This window comes from Ambystoma mexicanum, chromosome 1p, assembly GCF_040938575.1.
Source record: "Ambystoma mexicanum isolate Mex_15411 chromosome 1p, UKY_AmexF1_1, whole genome shotgun sequence".
In the NCBI taxonomy this organism is placed as follows: domain Eukaryota; kingdom Metazoa; phylum Chordata; class Amphibia; order Caudata; family Ambystomatidae; genus Ambystoma; species Ambystoma mexicanum.
The window spans coordinates 1,307,769,060-1,307,788,033 of record NC_090921.1 but is presented as its reverse complement, the minus strand read 5'-3'; the positions used below and the strand labels follow the sequence as shown (position 1 = coordinate 1,307,788,033).

The 18,974-nt window shown below is 47.7% G+C and overlaps 1 long non-coding RNA gene across 1 annotated transcript; it reads right to left on the bottom strand.

Annotated features, from left to right (window-relative positions):
* Window positions 1-5,744: 5,744 nt before the first annotated feature.
* Window positions 5,745-11,558, bottom strand: LOC138453411 (uncharacterized). Its single transcript, XR_011260420.1, has 3 exons — window positions 11,467-11,558; window positions 7,244-7,364; window positions 5,745-5,890 (listed from the first exon to the last, which is right to left on the bottom strand). It is a non-coding gene; the product is annotated as an uncharacterized lncRNA (long non-coding RNA).
* Between the last annotated feature and the right edge of the window lie 7,416 nt (window positions 11,559-18,974).

Below are 18,974 nucleotides of genomic sequence, written 5' to 3'. Positions count from 1 at the left end.
GGTGGGCTGGATGAGCCGGGAGAGATGAGACAGTGAGAGGTGGGCTGGATGAGAGCCCGGAGAGATGAGACAGTGAGGGTGGGCTGGATGAGAGACAGTGAGAGGTGGGCTGGATGAGCTCAGAGAGATGAGACAGTTAGAGGTGGGCTGGATGAGACCGGAGAGCTGAGACAGTGACAAGCACTCTATGTGAGCTCGAGACAGTACGCAATGGACTGGATAGTCCCTGGGAGCAGAGACACCGGGATAGGGACTGCATGAGAGCTGTCTGCAGGTTTCCTCCTGGACGCCCATTAGTATTTGGTCCAGGCCTCAATGTTTCCCTGGATGTCTCATGCCTGCGCCCAGACTTCCCCACACTTCTATCGGTCTCCTTTATCAGCCTGGCCACTCACTGCATATATAGTCAGTACAGCATTCGTCTTCGTCCATTATTTCCCACATCTCGCCCAACTTGGTACATGTTGGAGGTTCTTCGCATGTTCTGTCGACACACTATGAAATGAAAATGTAAAAAAAGACCCTTAAATGCACAGCAAAGACAGCTTGTTTCCTCCTTCATTTTGTGTCTTTGGGTGCTTAGTTATTGGTAGCTAAAGCACTGGGCAGAAGCGCCGCACCAACATAGGCCACCAATATCATGGTAACTACACTATGCTGCTTAAAATATGGAAAGGTATACATTAACAAATCAGTTTCCAATGAAGCTTGTATTTATTTATTTATTTATTCATTTACTTATTTATTTATTTATTTATCCATCAGACTTTCTCGACTTGTTGGTTTCTTGGAAACATGGACATGTTGTTTATTCATATTTGACCATCAATCCATAGGCGCCAAATATGTATCCTATAACGATGGCTGATAGAGGGACCATCTGTGATCTTTCGGAGCTAGTCCAACACCCTTCCGCCCCCCAAAACATGACAGTAGAGGGGCACGAAAAACATAGGGTTTGTGATGCCTTGGGTTGAAATGACTGGATTCTATTGCCCACATTAACCCATTAGTCTTCAAAATCCTGTGTAACCTTCAAAAAAGTATCCCAGGAGTGTGCCCCTGGATATCTCACCCTCTGAGCCATCCGGGCACTTGTGGTCAGCTACTCCTGACAAACTGCCCCTATGCCCCTCTGGGTGCAAGCACTAGGATGGAAGATGCACACTCGGCCCTCTGGCTCGCCCTCTCCTGGGTCACTACCCCGAAGCCTACTTTATGAACTTCTGCAGCCTGCTCAAAAAGACCACTGTGGGGCTTCATATGTGGACCCCAATGTACATTGACTGTCATCCCCTCAGCCAGATACTGGGCAGACTCTTCCGCCCCCCCCCCCAGCTTCCGCTGTAAAACCCCCTCCCCTCAGGCACTGCACCCCAGAGCTGCTGAGACTGAGGCGTCTTCAATGCTAAACAAATAACAATCAGTGGTGTTTGTCTTCCTCTAAATATCTCGCCGACTTCTATCGTTTAGTGATCACCTGCAAAATGTATTGGCTGCTGTTTGGGGCCATTTCAAGAACAGATACAACAAACCCTTTTACCTCTCTGCTGAGGCTATCAAGCTCCGCTTACATTGACTTCTTCACACGCATCCTCCAGAGTGGGAACTCAATTAACTTGGTAGCATCTCTTGGCTTCTTCTGGCCTCAACCTTCTTTCCGCATATGCCACTTTCCGAGGAGCTATCACGCCAACCATATAATGCCCCAGGGCCAACTTGCTGCTATACAAGAAGCCCATGCCATATAATGCCCTATGTCCCACTCGCTGCTATTCAAGAAGCCCATGCAATATAATGCCCCAAATCCCACTCACTCCTGTACAAGAAGCCCATGCCATATAATGCCCCAAGTCCCAATCTATTCTATACAAGAAGCCCATGCCATATAATGCCCCAAGGCCCACTCACTCTTATACAAGAAGCCCATACCATATAATGCCCTAAGTCCCACTCGCTGCTATTCAAGAAGCCCATGCAATATAATGCCCCAAGTCCCAATCTATTCTATACAAGACGCCCATGCCATGAAATGCCCCAAGTCCCACTCACTCCTATACAAGAAGCCCATGCCATATAATGCCCCAAGGCCCACTCGCTGCTATACAAGAAGCCCCTGCCACATAATGCCCTAAGTCCCACTCGCTGCTATTCAAGAAGCCCATGCAATATAATGCCCCAAATCCCACTCACTCTTGTACAAGAAGCCCATGCCATATAATGCCCCAAGTCCCAATCTATTCTATACAAGAAGCCCATGCCATATAATGCCCCAAGTCCCAATCTATTCTATACAAGAAGCCCATGCCATGAAATGCCCCAAGTCCCACTCACTCCTATACAAGAAGCCCATGCCATATAATGCCCTAAGTCCCACTCGCTGCTATTCAAGAAGCCCATGCAATATAATGCCCCAAATCCCACTCACTCTTGTACAAGAAGCCCATGCCATATAATGCCTCAAGTCCCAATCTATTCTATACAAGAAGCCCATGCCATATAATGCCCCAAGTCCCAATCTATTCTATACAAGAAGCCCATGCCATATAATGATCCAAGTCCCACTCACTCTTATACAAGAAGCCCATGCCATATAATGCCCCAAGGCCCACTCGCTGCTATACAACAAGCCCATGCCATATAATGCCCCAAGCCCTACTGCACGGCTTATCCCCCCCTCTCCCTTCCTATCATCACCGATCTTGATGCAATACAGTTGAGCGTCCACCACAAACCTTGCAATCCCATAAACTTTGCAGTGCTTGCAAAAGGAACAGCGGTACATTCAATATATGTGCGAGTTAATAATGAGATTGGTCAAGCTTTAAGGAGTGTGCTGCCACACACGTATAGGGATTGGCAGAGTTAGGGTATGTAAAATGCCTCCCAAACACAGGGCATGAGGCCCAAACACAAATCGCCAGAGAAAAGGCATCCTTCCTTGTTCAGAAGTGTACTTACTGCGTGAAGAAAATCAAACAAGTCTTACCCGTGGTGCTGAAAACAAAAGCAGAGAGAATAGAGTTTAGGCCATGATCACATGAACTCCAATAAAACCCCAAGAACAAGTATCATTGCACTGCCCCCACCCCGAGCATCTACGTGAGTCGCACTGAGTGTGCAATCCCACATCCACTCTCCCATTTCCTTTTTCTTTCATTATCCTTATACCCATCAATCACAGGTGTTAATACATTTTGTTAGAGCAATGTTGCATTCACTGCAAGCGAGAGACCCCCCACATCTGTAGGTTTCATGCAAACTGCACCGATAGTTTTAAAATGCACATCATTAGGCAGCCTCTGCAAGCATTCTAGGCCCGCCCAAACAGAATTCCACACAGTGGCACCCAAGCATAATGAAATGGGCGCAACACGTGTTGGTCCAATGCCCCGTAACATCTTAACAATTCACGCAAGTGTTGCAAGGCTGGCTGTTACGTATCCCCCAGCTGCACAAATGGCTGCTATCTCAGAAGGGGTTTCTAGTAAGGTCGCTAACTGATTTCAGAACATGGATTCTGCTACGAACTCACTCTCGGCCAATCAGAATGCTCAGAATGCAGACTATGATCTCTTGTTCCAAACATTCTGATTTGAATGCCAGTCTACCATCATGCACATTCCTTCAAAGCTGGGCAACTGCATGTGCCAACAGACCTCGGGAAGGGCCAGGAGGGCTCGGGATGATTATCCTTCTGTTATTTACAGCCCTTGACTTTGGGACTCATTACGAGTGCGGCGATAAGGGGTTAACGGCACCGGTAAGGATGCTGGTGCCATTATCTCCTTACCGCTGCATTCCTAGGTCCCTTAGCGGGTCCCACTAAGGCTGGCTGGTTTTACCAGCCGCCCTTCACTGGAGCCGCTAAGGGACCAAGGAGCTATTTGCGGGCCCGTTATTAGCTCCTTCCCCATTCCCATTGAGCCCTATGGGGGCTCGAATGGGAATGGGGAATGGTTTTCAGAATGGAGACTTACCGGGTCCTCCAAGGTTGGAATGACCTGGTAAGCACCCTTTCCGAGAACCCGGACCCGGTATGCGGTAAGGGGGTAGCCATGGTGCTAATAGCACCATGGCTACCTCCAACCCTCGTAATGAGGCCCTTTGTCTTTGGAACTAGCCAGTGGGCAGTTCCTTACCCCAGGCTCATGACCCTGCCCATGATCTGCCAGGCTTAATTATGTGACCCAAGGCTACACAACGTATTAACGACCTGATCACTTGGCATGGACGGATCCATCAAGATCCACTATCCCCTTCCCCCTGATGCAGGAGGAGGGCACTACCTTCAGATGGCAATGCTACTTTTGGAGGCTTTTATGGAAAAACCATAGCCATTGCAGGTGAGTGGCTTGAAGTGTCAGTCACTGCGATACAATGCAGGCAACATCTGTAGCCTGTGTATCAGTGGGGAAAAGAGAGAGAGAGAGAAAGAGAGAGAGCGAGAGAAAGAGAGAGTGAGAGAGAGAGAGAGAGAGAGAGAGAGAGACAGAGACAGAGACCTCTGCACCTAAGTCACACAGACACAGTAAGACCAAGCAGTACAGCCAGTGTGGCATGGAGAGGCCTTCAGAAGCCAGAAATATGACCGCCATAACCAACAGATCAAGATGCACAGTCAAAGTGGTGGATGATAGACCCAGAAATTCAGGCTGCGCAGCCAGTCTGGCAGGAAAGACACCCGCAGAGACCAAGCTACAGAGACATTGTGAGAGAGAGAGAGAGAGAGACCGAGACCTCTGCACCTAAGTAACTCAGACACAGACGGACCAAGCATTGCAGCTAGTCTGGCAGGAAAGACACCAGCAGAGACCAAGCTACAGAGACATTGCGAGAGAGGATGGAACCAGCGAGGCCAATAACTGCAGCCTGAGCGCTGGGGGGGGGGAGCCCGGACACCAGGCTCTACAGCCTTTGACACTGAATTAGGCTCACAGAGCTCTCAAGGTTGTCAATTCCAGTGTGGGAAGGTCATGCAAGCCTGTCTTTTTTCTTGGATATCTGGGATTTGTATTCCTACATTTAACATGAAAAAGACTACACGTTTCAGAATTCCAAGGGAAAAGTAAACTGGACTGGGAGACTTTCTTATGCATGGAACTGGGAAATGTGAGAGCTCTCCAGCATCTGTGCCAGTGTGCGAACTAGTTTGCGGACAGTCTCTCTAGTTGACCTCTTCAAAGAGTATCGTGTTTGATTGTCGATATGTTAGATGGGTCTGACCGAGCTGTTGCGTGCTCTTCTGGAATATGTACAGTTGCTCTTGGAGTCATTTCTGTTCTATCTGCCAGCATTATCTTGATGCGCTCCGTTGCCCTAATGATCTGGTGACCCCACTTGCATCCAGGTGACTTTTCAACCTCTCTAGGAACCTAATAACTCTCTGCTCTCCTACACGACCCCCGATGCTCCCTCCCAGTTTCCTTGAGCTGCATCTGGTTTCTACTAGCACAGTAGCAATGTGTGAGGGGGATTCATAAGGTGCAACCTAGCTGGGGCGCAACGCAGCACTGTCCATAGGGGCACACCCTGAGGGTGACAGGTTGCAGCTTGTAAATTAGCCTCAAACGCTGCCCTTGAAGCTGCGGCAGTGACGGGGCTACCAATCTTCCTTGGACCTTCGCCTGAAGTCACTGCCGGAGCGGCCTCTTAGTCGGGGCTCTGCTGATTTTGTACCCAGAATTTACTCTTGCCATCTGGGAGTCTGGGAGCACTGTTTACATTTACTATCATGACCAGTTATCTTCCGAGACTGTATGGTTACAATGCATGCCCCAGTAATTACCACAGTAGTAATGAGGACAGCACTCGGTTTCTTTGTTGAACACCTCCACCACTTTGAATCCTTCTGGGCAGGTCTCCGCCGGATGGCAAGGGGTGGTACATTCTGATGGGAGAAAAGGGAGAGAAAAGGACAGGCCTGAGTTAGTGCAGTGCAACCCGTGAGGATCCAGTGGCCATTTAGTCATGTGTTCTTGGTGCCTCTGTCGGGGCACTCCGCGTTGGGCTGTGACTAATATCTTGTGCATGGAGATGGGCAGTGCGCAGGAGGATGGACCACTAGGAGAGTGCCGCCGCGGACCTCAGGCTTCTCCATCCGTCAAACAGGGTTGGCGGTGCAGTTTCTCTTTTTGAAGTTTTGTGGTATTTTGGAAGCACTGCAGGACGGTAGAGCCATGAAACATGTGGACCACTTGATATACCATTGCTAATTACAGCGTGCAGTACTTCTAATGGGAGTGTGGCACTATTCTTAATGACACTGTCACAATGCAGAGCATCGGGTCTCATGAAACGTTATCAATATGGGATTCTTCCTACGGTCCTCTCCTGCCAGGGAGCTAGGAACTTTGGAATGTCGGGTTGTTCAGATTTGGATACATCGATGGATGGGACCTGGAGGGTGGACGGCCAGAGATCCCTAGGAATTTACTGGATATTTGGGAGTGGCAAGGAATGGACATGTCCTGTGGACCTCACTGGTCAGATGGGTATGGGCCTGGGGAATTTAATGTATCCAGGAAGAGCCTAAGTGTCTTGTGTTCATCGATGCACAAGTCAAGGATATTTGCTTCCTCTGCTAGGAAGGAACTTGGTACGTGAATTGAAGAGCCGCAAGCACTTGTAGTGCGGAGGCTGAGCAACTGCTCCCGACTCCTTCGCTGGCCTGAGGCTATCGCGCAGACTTGTGGAATTTAAGGGGAATTGGATAGTTCTACAAGTTAAGTGTCTCCCTTATAGGTGTGCAGTGATAAAATCATGGCAAAAATGTCGCCCGTACAAAATATCGCGCCAAAAATGCTGTGGTTTGACCGGTTAAAGGTGTACCCCATTACACCATTTAAGGGGGGTGGGTATGATCCCTGCTCCACTTCAATGGTATAATGTGTCCGGGGGTTGCAGGGGTGTCCCCTGCATCCTTTACATGGATTGGTGCAGCAAAACGACAGTCTTTTTGCCGCAATATTTTGTGTCCACTGCCATTTTTTGCCCGATTTTAACACATGGAACCCCCTTAAAAGAATGTGTGGCCTGCAGGCACAGGTTGGAATCCCAGAAGAGTCAACTCAGATATTTAATCTTCCAAGAAGGTCAAATGGAAGAGTGATGTCATGGCTTGGAACCAGGAGACGCTGGGACATGGAAAGCCTGTACGTTGTAACGCTCTGCAAAGCGATTTAACAGTTCTGCAGCTTTGTTCCCACACCACTTAGAGCCCATGTCCTAGTAAAGAACTCACCACATATGTACGTGGGGCAGCACGAGTCAGGGCCGGTGCCTTCAGGCCAGTGTTCAGCCGCATTTTGGCCCGTCTTGTGACACGTAGGAGGGTCACTGCATGTTACGCCCTCACACACACCCTGTGTAATACAAGGACAGAAGTCAAGAAAGTAAGCACAGGATTGTTAGCTTCCTCCATAGTTCATGCAGTTTACTCAGGCAGTCTTCGATTAGTTCTTTGGAGGGATCAGCTTTCCTCAACACTGCTCCTTCTCCGAATAGGATGGGATATCTCTGCACCGTTTCAATTCCCTTGCTGTATCGTCTGATGCAAACATAACCCCCCCAAATAGATCCTATTCAGGGCCCCACTTTCCACCCTCCATTCTGTACAGCTGCATCTGGTGGCGCTTGTCAATCATCTATTTCTTATCCCAGCTTTCTAACTTGGCCTCTAGCTCAAGGCCATCAGGTTTCTTGAGGAACCGTTAGCATTGAATTCTACTGAATGTGTTACAGAAATCCAAGTGAACCACGCAAACTCTTCCATATGACAGAGCAGCCAATGAGAACCTTAGTTCTCGCCCGACACCTCTGGAACTCAGACACCCAATATCCACAAAAGAGCGTTGGCTACCGATGTTACCTGAAATGTTCTCGATTTTCAAGCTGGGATCTATCCCTTCATTTCTCACATTGTGCCCAAGGACCCACTAAAATGATTGGCACTCCATCCAAATGGGTTATTAATTTAATGGCCGCACACGCAATGCTTGTTTCATTAATGCAACCCAACCATTCGATCATTGTGCTTACTTAATGCTTGTCTGCTAGTTAAAAGAGTTGTTACGTTGTTCATTATTGTAACTTGCACGTAAAGTTCAATTGTGTTCATTTTATCGGAAGTCCCAGTGTTACATGCTAGCCAAGATGATCTTCTCAAGTGTTTATGCGTATATAAGCTCCTCTACGTTCGGTCTCTGCTGTGGGCCCGGTGCTCGATGATGGTTGTCGAGTCCGGCCATTTCTAAATAGTTATTTTACAGGTCTAGTGTTTGAGAAACTGAAAAGTGTAAGAGATTTCCATACTAAGGTTTATCTGTCATCTAATACGGAGAGAGTGGCTGTTCCAAGTTATAGCGGCCCTGATGTAGAAGCATCCTGTCTTGCGGCCGCCATTTTGCAAATGAGGAGTGGGAGCAGTGCCTGTTAGTCTTTTTAAGGTGAGGATCAGTATTCTGCCCTGGACTTTGCCTCCTCCTCAAAGGCACTGACTATCTCTAAGGGCTGGGAATGAGGCATATCTGATCTTTAGGCCAGCGTAACACCTTTCAGTTGTGTCCTGGCCTTCCTGAGGGTCACACTGCTGAATCTCTGAGTCCTGTGTAGGGGCCATAGACCTTGCCCAGTTTGGTGCACATTGTGCCAGCCAACTGTGTCTTGAGCAGAGTACGCAAGACTTCTCCTCGCTTGTTTGAGAAAGTGTTTTTGGTGATGACATTGGTTTGGGATGAGCTCTTGAGGAGATCTCACAGATGTTTGGATGAGTGAGAGAATATAAAAGAACATTTGGAAATGTATGGGTTGGGGCAATGGAGGTGAGGTAGGAACATGTGGCGAGGCAAGGAAGATGATCTTTGTTTTTCACAGCTGTGTGTTTAGAGGCGGCTTCTTCACGCACTTCCCCAGTCAGGTAGATCAGGGCAGGTTTTACATATGGGACCGGCAAACCTTCAGGATTATTTGGATGCTGCGTTTCTGGGAGTGCGATGCGAGGCTAGATTTCCCATGTAGGTGCCTGCATGGACTCCTGCAAACAGATGAGAGGGCCAAATGTAACCTGTTGTTTTTTGTCATTGAGGAATAATGGGTATACAGTGTTTAGATCGAATCCTATATATTGAATACACATATATCGAATCTTTTATCTTGAAAACATTTATAGTGAATGTATTTAGGGTGGGGTAAAGGGTTAAATAGTTTTGGGAAACGGGTGGGATGGGTTTTTAGGCGTGGGAAACAGGGGTTTGGGGGGTGCCCACCAAAAGAAATGTATTCACTATAACCGTTTTCAAGATAAAATATTCGATAGATGGGTATTCGTTATAAATGACCTGATATAAAGACATGTAACTGAATAATGCAATCCTGTTCGGAGATGGTTTGCTGGTGGTCCTCATGAAGTGAGTAGCAGTGTGGAATACAGCGATCACGGGTATGAGCAAGGTTACAGCGTTATCATCAACTGAGTTGGTAATTTTGCCCAATGAACTCTTGGAACTCCACCGCTCCTATTTCCCTGAAGACTTTGGGGTCACTAGAGTACATCAGCAAGGCTGTAATACCCTGCCAGTGCAGTGGATAGAAGCAAGTTTCTTCAGCAATGCGTGTTATAACTGCTTATCCAGAGACTTCAGGGGTTGCTCTAGATCAGGTGTCTGCAACCTTTGGCTCCCCAGATGTTTTGGACTACAACTCCCATCATTCTTAACAAGCTTAGTCAGTAGCCAAATACCATGGGAATAGTAGTCCGAAACATCTGGAGAGCTGAAGGTTGTGGATCCCTGCTCTAGATTCAAGGGAAGTGTTATAGGTGTTAGTTTTCATTTGACCATCGTTGGAGAATCCGTGGACCTTGGGGATTTTTCTCAAGGCCAACAAACATTTTTTCAATGAATATATCGTCACACTATTTTGCAATTTTCTTGCATCGCCATATTTTACCTTTTCAATTAATCATTTTTCGTGTGGCAATGTCACTTTCTTTTTAAGAACTGTTTTAAAGAGGGAGAACTCGCATACCAAATGGTATCAAAATCAACATAGCAAATTTTGATGGCTATTTATTTTCCTCTGCAAATACTTCATTCGGAAATATCTCAAATTCTAGTCTCAGACTCTTGAATCTATCTGAACCAAGACGCCCCCTTTATGTCCCAGGAGGTTGCATGGTTGCTGCAGGGCACTAATTGGAAAATGTGGTGCATTAGCAATCTTACCCTCAGTTCCTTAATTCTGCCACTGAGGACCCAGGAACATTTTAAGGTTGCTGGGCAGAGTTGGGTAGACCATTAGGAATTTTCAAAAAAACATCCACCAGAACTATCATTACCGAAGCTACGTAACTTTTTTTGTAATACGTTGGATGCACAAACATCTTGCTATAGATTATTTTGGTCTGCAGACAAATACACAGCTGCGGCTAAAGAGACGCCAATTCACGCCAGGACAGCAGAAATGAACCAGGTACGCTGACACGCCGGATCTTGTGCTGCTTGAAGTCTCTTAAACGAAGTGTTAGAAGCAGACCAAGAAGGGATGGACCCACAGCTCATGATGGGGGCCAAATTGGTCAGAACTGTAAAGCACTAGGCCAAATCCCCAAAACACATGTTTCTCAGGACAGAAATAACATGTGCAAGAAGAGCAATGCATGATTTAGAAAGCATCAATGAAATGCAGATCAATGTTTGTCTTGAGCACTTTTTATATTGTCCAAGTCTGGGGAAAAACTGAATGCAGAGCAGGAATCAACTCGATCAAATTTGAAGGGATACATTCAGACTTTCTGGAACTCTTTCTGGAATTCCGTAATACTAAATAACTGAGTGCAAGATTTGTGCTACAGATGTTTAATAGCACGATTTCGTTCTTTTACATTCTCTTGATCAAGCTGGAGGCCGCTGGCCAAACAGCGGCGTGAGATGGTGCCATCATGGAATGAGCTTTCAGAGGCCTTTTTGCGCTTGCGCTCTTACTATGCCATTGGTGAGACCTTTTCCTCTTTGATCATTGATTGGGTGTGTGACCAAGGTTATGAGTGCCCTCCCTCGACCGTTCTTCCGCCCCCACTTCACCTTCTTCTCTTCTCCCTCATACGCCGCCTCCCCATGCTTTTCTTGTACAACTTGGAACAGTTATTTCACTGATCACACCTTAACTAAACCGCTCCATCCCACATGCTGCCCATGTAAATGAGTTAGTATGTGTTTATATTACAACTGTAAACAATTGTGCCAACAATCATCTTAAGGCGGGCTGATGCATGGGTTTAGAAAAGCCGTCTGCTAAAGGTCACTGGCCTCTTCGTGGACATTTTGAAACAATCCCTGGCTTTTCCAAGAATTGATTCCATCAACTTTAGACTCCTCTCTCCTGCCTCCTCTGCCCCTCTCTCCTGCCTCCTTCGCCACTGTGCCACCCTCTACCCTATCCTGCATCAGTAATGTTAATGAAACATACCCGAGTGGTGATTGGAATAGTCGTCTTGGGTTCAGGAGTCGTGGTTAGCTGAAAAACAAAGAACATTGTCAAAAGAAATGGAAGCCACAGCAGACATTCAGATGTGTTAACTATAATTAATAAGTCAGCAGCCACTGAAGGAAAATTTAAAAAAGGGCTGATTGTGAAGGGCTCGGTGCAACGCCCCAGGAACACTGGATGAGGAAAGTGTGTCCCTCCGTTCAGCTACTGATGACTGGTAAGACGCCAGGGAGCTCCAGGGTTCTACTTACTGCTTGAAGAAACTGACAGGCAACTTACCGGGGGTTCTGAAATGAAATGATAAGGGGAAAGTGTTAGCGTTGTATGCCGCAAAGAAAGGTATTGATGCAACCCCGCCCAACCTCACTACAAGGCCCTGTGGTTCAAACTTGGGCTTTCCTTGAGTGTTAGAGCCAAATGTCTGTTCCTATTGGGCTCGTTTATGCTGCTGTAGACATGCCTACTGCATACACAATACGCTACAACCGGGTTGTCCAACTCCAGGCCTCCAGGGCTGGAAACATGTTGGCTTTTCAGGATAGCTCTCATTAATATTAATGAGATAAATGTGCATACAATGATTCTAAATTATGCAGATTTCTTCTCATGACTATTAATGAAGGGTTATCCGGCAAACCCGTCAGTATTCCAGCCCTCGAGGCCTGGAGTTGGACAACCCTGCTCTACAACATATTACCATCCGAGCTACAAACACAATCAAATACCAATGAAGCAACAAAGCCACAACATGCATGTGCTTCGCTTTAGAACAAAGCGTATTGCTTATTTGGGACAGGAGACCCTCTTTTTTGTAGTCACTTGCCTCAGTCTGATAGATCACCGAGAGTGAAAATCCCCGCAATGGGGTGATAACAACCGCTATTTTTTAAAGGGCTTTGAAGCTGTAGCATTAAGTTCTGTCTGAATAGCAAAGACAACAAATATATGTAATACATGGTTTAAAAATATCTTATACTTGCATTAGGTTGCTTTCTTCCTGCCTGTCGTAGTCCCCCTGACAGGCCCCTAGCACATACACACTGTACCCATAGCATTACAGGCGCATGGCACACATTGTGTCTCCCAGTTCTTCTCTGGCGAACCTCCACCACATGCCCCTGTGCTGTTACTTTCCCTACAGCTTCACCGTTTACAGCAGAAGAACGTCGCTGTACCCTTATCCATTTGCTCATTCATTCAGCATTATTTCGACTAATATCATAGGCTGTGTTATCCAGCCCCTGTGACAGGGAAGAGAACAAAGGGAATCCAAGCTCTCTATCCAAGGGGACAAGAAGATGCCCAGAACAGCAGGTCTGCCTCCAAGGTAAGAGGGGCAGTGGAGATACCGAGAAGGCCAAACTCTCCTGCCAATGGGAACATAGGAGACACAGAGATCCTGCTTGGCCTCCAGTGTAAGTGGGGAATGTGACTGAGAAAAAGCTACGTTCTCCAGCCAATGGGTAAAGAAGATACCCAGAGAGCTTATACTGCATCCGGTGTAAGCGGCGTAGTGGAGATCTAGAGAAGGCTGAACTATTCAGCCAATGGGAAAATAGGGGACCCAGAGACCCTGCTTAGCCTCCAGTGTAAGTGGGGAATGTGACTGAGAAAAAGCTACGTTCTCCAGCCAATGGGTAAAGAAGATACCCAGAGAGCCTGGTCTGCATCCAGTGTAAATCGGGAGTGGAGATCAGAGAAGGCTGAACCCTTCAGCCAATGAGAAAAGAGGAGGCCCCGAGAGCCTGCTCAGCTAACAGCGTAAGTGAGGGAGTTTGATCAAGAGGAGGCCAGGTTCTTCAGCAAATGGATATAGATGATACCCAGAGAGCCTGGTCTGCATCCAGTGTAAGCCGCAAGTTGAGATTCCGACAGGACAGCCTTTGGGAAAGTGATAGGGAGCAATCCATAGACCAGGCTGCACACCAGTGGGACGCAGAACCGCACAGAGGCCGAACCCTGCATTCAGTGAGATGGGAAGGACGAAGGGAGGCCGGCTCTGGAGCAAACTAACGTTAGTTAGGCTGTCTGCGTTTGCTCTGATCCCCCGTTGTGTCTCACTCCTCCCTGCACAGTGCCCCGTAGGCCCCTCAAGGTTCCTGCAACAGCAGATTGTGTACTGAGGGTTGATCCCTGCTCCTCTGCATGAGCCAAGAGTTTTGCCTGGGTCACTTTGGGTCCAGCCCCACATCTATGCTGCTCTTCACCCTCCTTTTCCTGTGGCAGCCACTCCTCGACTGACTCTGGTGGCTAATCACTCCACTGCTACCATCCGCGCCAACCAACCTCCCGCTCGCCTGTTTGGTTGCAAGGATTCGTTGAGTACATACCACAGGTATATCTGGGGCAATTGTCGACTTCGGGGTTGAAAGCCTTTGACCTGTGGAATCCCTCTGGGCAGTCTGGAGCTGGAGTACACACTGCAGGTTCGGATGGAAGAACACAGCAAGGTAAGTATTGGAAGTAGAGAAACCAGGCACACTCCAATCATGAACATTACTGGGCAGTACACAGCACACGTATGCAAGGGCATTCAGTACTTTGTCTGGAAGGGATGGATGTCTTCCATGTACAGGTAGTTAGTAATGAACGATAGGCTGTCCCATTCAACTGTTAGGCGCTAAACATAAAACCCACATACATGCATATTTCTTGACATCTCCTCGACCAGTAACTTTAGGTAGGTCATTACCTGGCGATAATGACCCCTCGCATGGTCTACCAGGATTAATGGGCGCATGATGAGCCTGTGTTGTCTTTCCCTAAACCAGTCAGATGCATGGAATGTCAATCAACAAGTACCAAGGATGCAAGAGCACTTCACGAATCTGCCAGGGGAAAGACTTTGGGGCTTATGTAATTGTACTACTGCTGCTTGGATGACAGTTATGGGCCTCACCTTTCACATGAGGCCCATAACTTTCAAAGGTCAATTAACAAGCGTTAATGTCTGCAAACGCAGTCACCAATGCAAAAATATTGTCCCCTAACCAGTGGTCGAAGTGGGCAGGAGCGGTTGGGAGCGGTGCTCCTCTCCTTTTTATTAATTAAGTTTTACTGTTCCTATACTTTTATTTTGAAAAGAAACCATTCCGGAATGGTTTTATTTTGAAATAAATGTGTAGGAAGCATTGAAACTTGGACTTCAGTGCACTTTACTGAACGCTCCCTTAAACGGCAGGGACATTTGTTTGAGGGTTTGCATTCTGCGTGGGAGGGGGCGTGGCGATGGGGTTTGTGGGGAGTGGGGCAGACCAGCAGGGAACACAGTTCCACTACTTCTTCTCATACACTTCGACCACTGCCCCTACCCTCATTATGCACCCTTGCAAATGACTTGGCCAGTAAAACTAGTGAGGGCCAGCAGCTGCCATTTTAATTGCTCTGTGGCCGATAAGGCTACATTCTTTCAGCAACTTAAGACAACGCTGATTGTGGTGTGCACATGTGCTATATAAATATGCATCATTATCGTATGACAATGATAATAATAATAACATATTTACCAAGTAATCATGGTAATAATAATATCGGGTTTTTACACAGCGCTTGATGCATGATTCTGCCCGCCTGTTGTTACCACATAGAATGGTAATTAATGTATAGACCTTGGCAGGAGAGAGAGTCAGCTCTACCAGGACTTGAACTCGAGATGTGCAGGCTGTCAAAGACGTCAATCGAAGTGCCAGCTAACCTCACAGATCAAAGCTACGAAGCGGTGCTGTGAACGTCCCTGGACTTGTTCTAACAGTTGCGGATTGCATAGCTCTGAGGGTATTTACCACCGTACGTTTTACTGGACCTAATTCCTTCCAGGCTGAGCTGTCGCTTCACAAATGGGAAGTCAAGCGTGCTTTGAAGCTACACCTGGACAGAGGTTCTTCCCTCGTGTCTTCTCCTCATTACTGCCTCACCCGCAGGGTGGTGGATATGCTGAGTCTCCTTTTCCACACCATGCTGCACGCTTACTGGCTCTACACAACCGCATGGTTCCCGTGGAGACTGCACCGGAGCTAAAGCGGCATTGGCGGCTTTCTCTGGGCACGCGCCTATTATTTCAGCTAGAGCGGCATGGAATGCACAGCCTCGTGTGTGCGTCTTCTCCAAGCAATGCTTAGCTTAGCTAAGGAGTGAGAAGAGCAATGATGTTTCCTTCACTTTCCTCGTTGCTATGGAGACCCATTCGCTTGAAAGAGGAGAGAGCTAGGCGGTATGTGGATAGGGAGGTTGTGCCGCAGTAGAATTCATCAAAGTAGATTTCGTCAAATTTCTTTCATTGGATTTTGCCGCAAATATATGTGGGGGCCATTTTATGAGAATAATTAACACAGGGGGATTAAGGGTGGGTATCCCCTGGCATATATTTGTGGCTGCATCGATGAAATCTACTTCGACTAAAAAGATTCGGCCAAATCATATGGAACGGGCGGTAAAGCCATCTTATGGATGTGCTAGGTTTTCAATTTCACAAAATGGCAGTGAAGGAACAGAGCACCAAATAACAAGGGGTTAGAGAAATAGGGTGCAATATTATGTTCACAGTTCGGATAAAATATTAAGGGTGCGCTTGGAAGGACGTGGGGGAGGGATGTGCAGGCATGGGTACAGGTTGGGGAGAGAAACTGGACCCTGTCCTTATTAAACTGTTGGCGAACATGTAACTTTGTGGCAACCCCGAGAGTACTTCTCTGAAGGTCTGTCCCTTACATTGCCAACACCCACCTGCTTCGCAGCCCCGTTCATCACCTGCCACGTCCACCCGACAGGCTCCTTTCAAAGTGTTAAATGAAGAGGTAGCACAGATGCATGTGGGATGGAGTGTGGCTACAAACATGTGTCAAGTTACACGTGTGCCGTGCTGGTCGCGTGCCCATCTTGTTTTCAACATCTTTGAATTGCAGTTTTGGGTGGCGCGCCACGTCCCATTGCTTGGTCATTGGAGGGGACAATAAATACAGGAATCCCCATCAAGGTAATTTAACCTACACTGGTTCACATCAACGTTTGATGTTCAAATCGGTTGCTCGAAAACAGAGACTACAACTGGGCCTGAATTATTGGCAGCTTGGAACAGCTTTAGATCCGTCATTTAGGTGGAAGCTCTTGAGTCCTTTGGAGAGGCATGAATCGATAACATGGGTGAGATGGAACAAGGGCCGGGGTCACTTATTAGACGAGAGCAGAGATGTTTATGTTACCTACAGGTTCTAGAAATTGTACTGCATAAGTCGGACAGCAGAGAAAGCAGGAGGGGCGGCGCATTCTATGCTGGCTGGGGTTGCGTTGCGTTAAAACCCAATGGATGATTCCCAAGACCTATTGATGAGTATGGGCTGGAAGTAGATCAATGGGCGACGAGGGAGCAAGAGTTTGCCAGGATGGGGTTCCTGTGAGCTGGAGCAGGGGGGGTGGAGCATGATGGATGGATAGATCCCGTGGGAGATGGCACAGCAAGAGTAGAGTGGACAGGCCCTGAGGCATAGGAGTGATGTATACGTGTATGCATGTAGGGTATTTCTATAGTGCAAACCTAGCTATGGGGATGGGATTGGCCATCTTTGGGTTGAGCTAGAGAAGGACTTGGGTCATTTCTCACCCTGCCACCAGTTCCCCTCTCCTCTGAGCATCGGCACATGTGTCCAGTATCTCTGCTGTTCACCGCTCAGTCAGTTTTCACTGCATGCTTTGGTTGTCTCGCTGGGGAACCCACACACGTTCACTCCTCCATTGCACAGTTCTCCCGACATCACTCCGTAGCCAGTGTCCACTGGGTAACTTACCACATTCATGGGCCTGGCAGCATTCATCTTGCCCAGAGCCTTCCTGAAGGACCATAGTTTCACCAGTCTTGCATTGTGGGAGCGGTTCACATGTAACACCGAAGCACTAAAAAAGATCAAAGGTCATTAGACACAGATTCTGAGATCCACGGCGATGTAAACTTCTTCCCCTGTTCATGCATGTCTTATAAGTGCATATACTCTTTCGGTGTAGTGCTCATTTTTATCGTGTGTGCTGCACGGATACCCTGTAAACAGTTTGGTTCAGTTGCTCTGGCTGCTCAAAATGTCCCCTCTGACTTCGGAGGGAGTGGCCAGCGTTGTCTTGACTTGCAACGGGGAACTACACGGCACGAGAAGACTATGGCTTTGGCATTCTGGCCGCCTTGCTGGGCCCTATCCTGGATTATGCAGTGCATGTGAACTCCCTAGAGTGTGCACTGAAATGGGGCAGTTTAAGGGATGACTGCATTAGGGGGCCTCGTGCGACTTTCTCCCAAAGGGAGGCCGCCATTTGCAAACACGCGGAGCATGCTTGGGCCTGTCAGAGTTGTTTTGCTCTGGTATACTTCTCCCTCAGTCTAAACTTTGCATGCCACTAGCGACATATGCTGGTGGATCGTGTTGCAGCATGTGTGACTTGGCTCAAAGACGTATTCTATATCTCAGGTGGCATGTAAACTTTCCTTAAATCAAAAACATTAAACACACCTGTTTATTTTTCTTTTCAGACCATTGTAATTGTAATGAGTTATTTATAATGCGCTTTATATCCAGAGGTTTCTAAGCGCGGACCCGGGGATCGAACCTGTGCTGCTCTGGGGGATTGCTCTGCGCCCATCTTACTTCCAAGACGAGCGGGTTGCCCCTGAGTTATCCTCCCAAGTCTTGCCAATCTCTTATGAAACTGCCCGTGATGTAGGATCTCATTAGGAGTACAGCGGGCAAAGTAAAATTTGTGACATTTTAAATACCTTTTTTTTAAAAAAAAGAAAAAATACCCTACTTATGCAATGGGAGCGCACAATATCTTTCTAGTGCTTGGAACATAGAACGTTCTCCAAGGGATCCAAAGCTCATGTACAGCCCAGTGCAGGATTTTCTTTGTGCCCTATGCTGTAGATATCTCATGCAATCCTTATAATTAGGTGGCATTTAAACATGCCAGCACATGTTTTTAACATTGCTGGCATGCTCCCAATGAAGCCAAAAGAAGAGGCATCTTGTTTGCGGTGCGCAACACGATTCACGCGGCAGGCAGCTCAGCTGAGGCGCTTCACGGAGAAAGAGAGGCCCCGGCAGGCCGCATTCTAGAGCTGGGGGAACCAGGGATGTCATGGTCAGGGCCGAGCCAGGGCCGAACCTGGGGGTCAGGCCTGGCTCTAGGAGCCCACGACGGGCCGAGCCAGGGCCGAACCTGGGGCCAGAGCCTGAGGGTCAGGCCTGGCTCTAGGAGCCCACCAGGGGCCGAGCCCATGAAAGCCCTGGTTCCCCCAGAAAAGGGAAAAAAAAGCAACGCGGCCCCTGGTGAGCCACCATTAGGGTTGCGTTTAATTTTTTTCATATATGGGCATTTCTTTCCATTTTGCCCACGCGGCGCAGGCAAAATGGAAAGGAATGCCCATGGAAAAAAAAATGCAACCCTTTTGGCGGCTCCGGTGCCGAGAGGGCACCAGGGCGGCATTTATTTTTTTCACAGTTGACCAT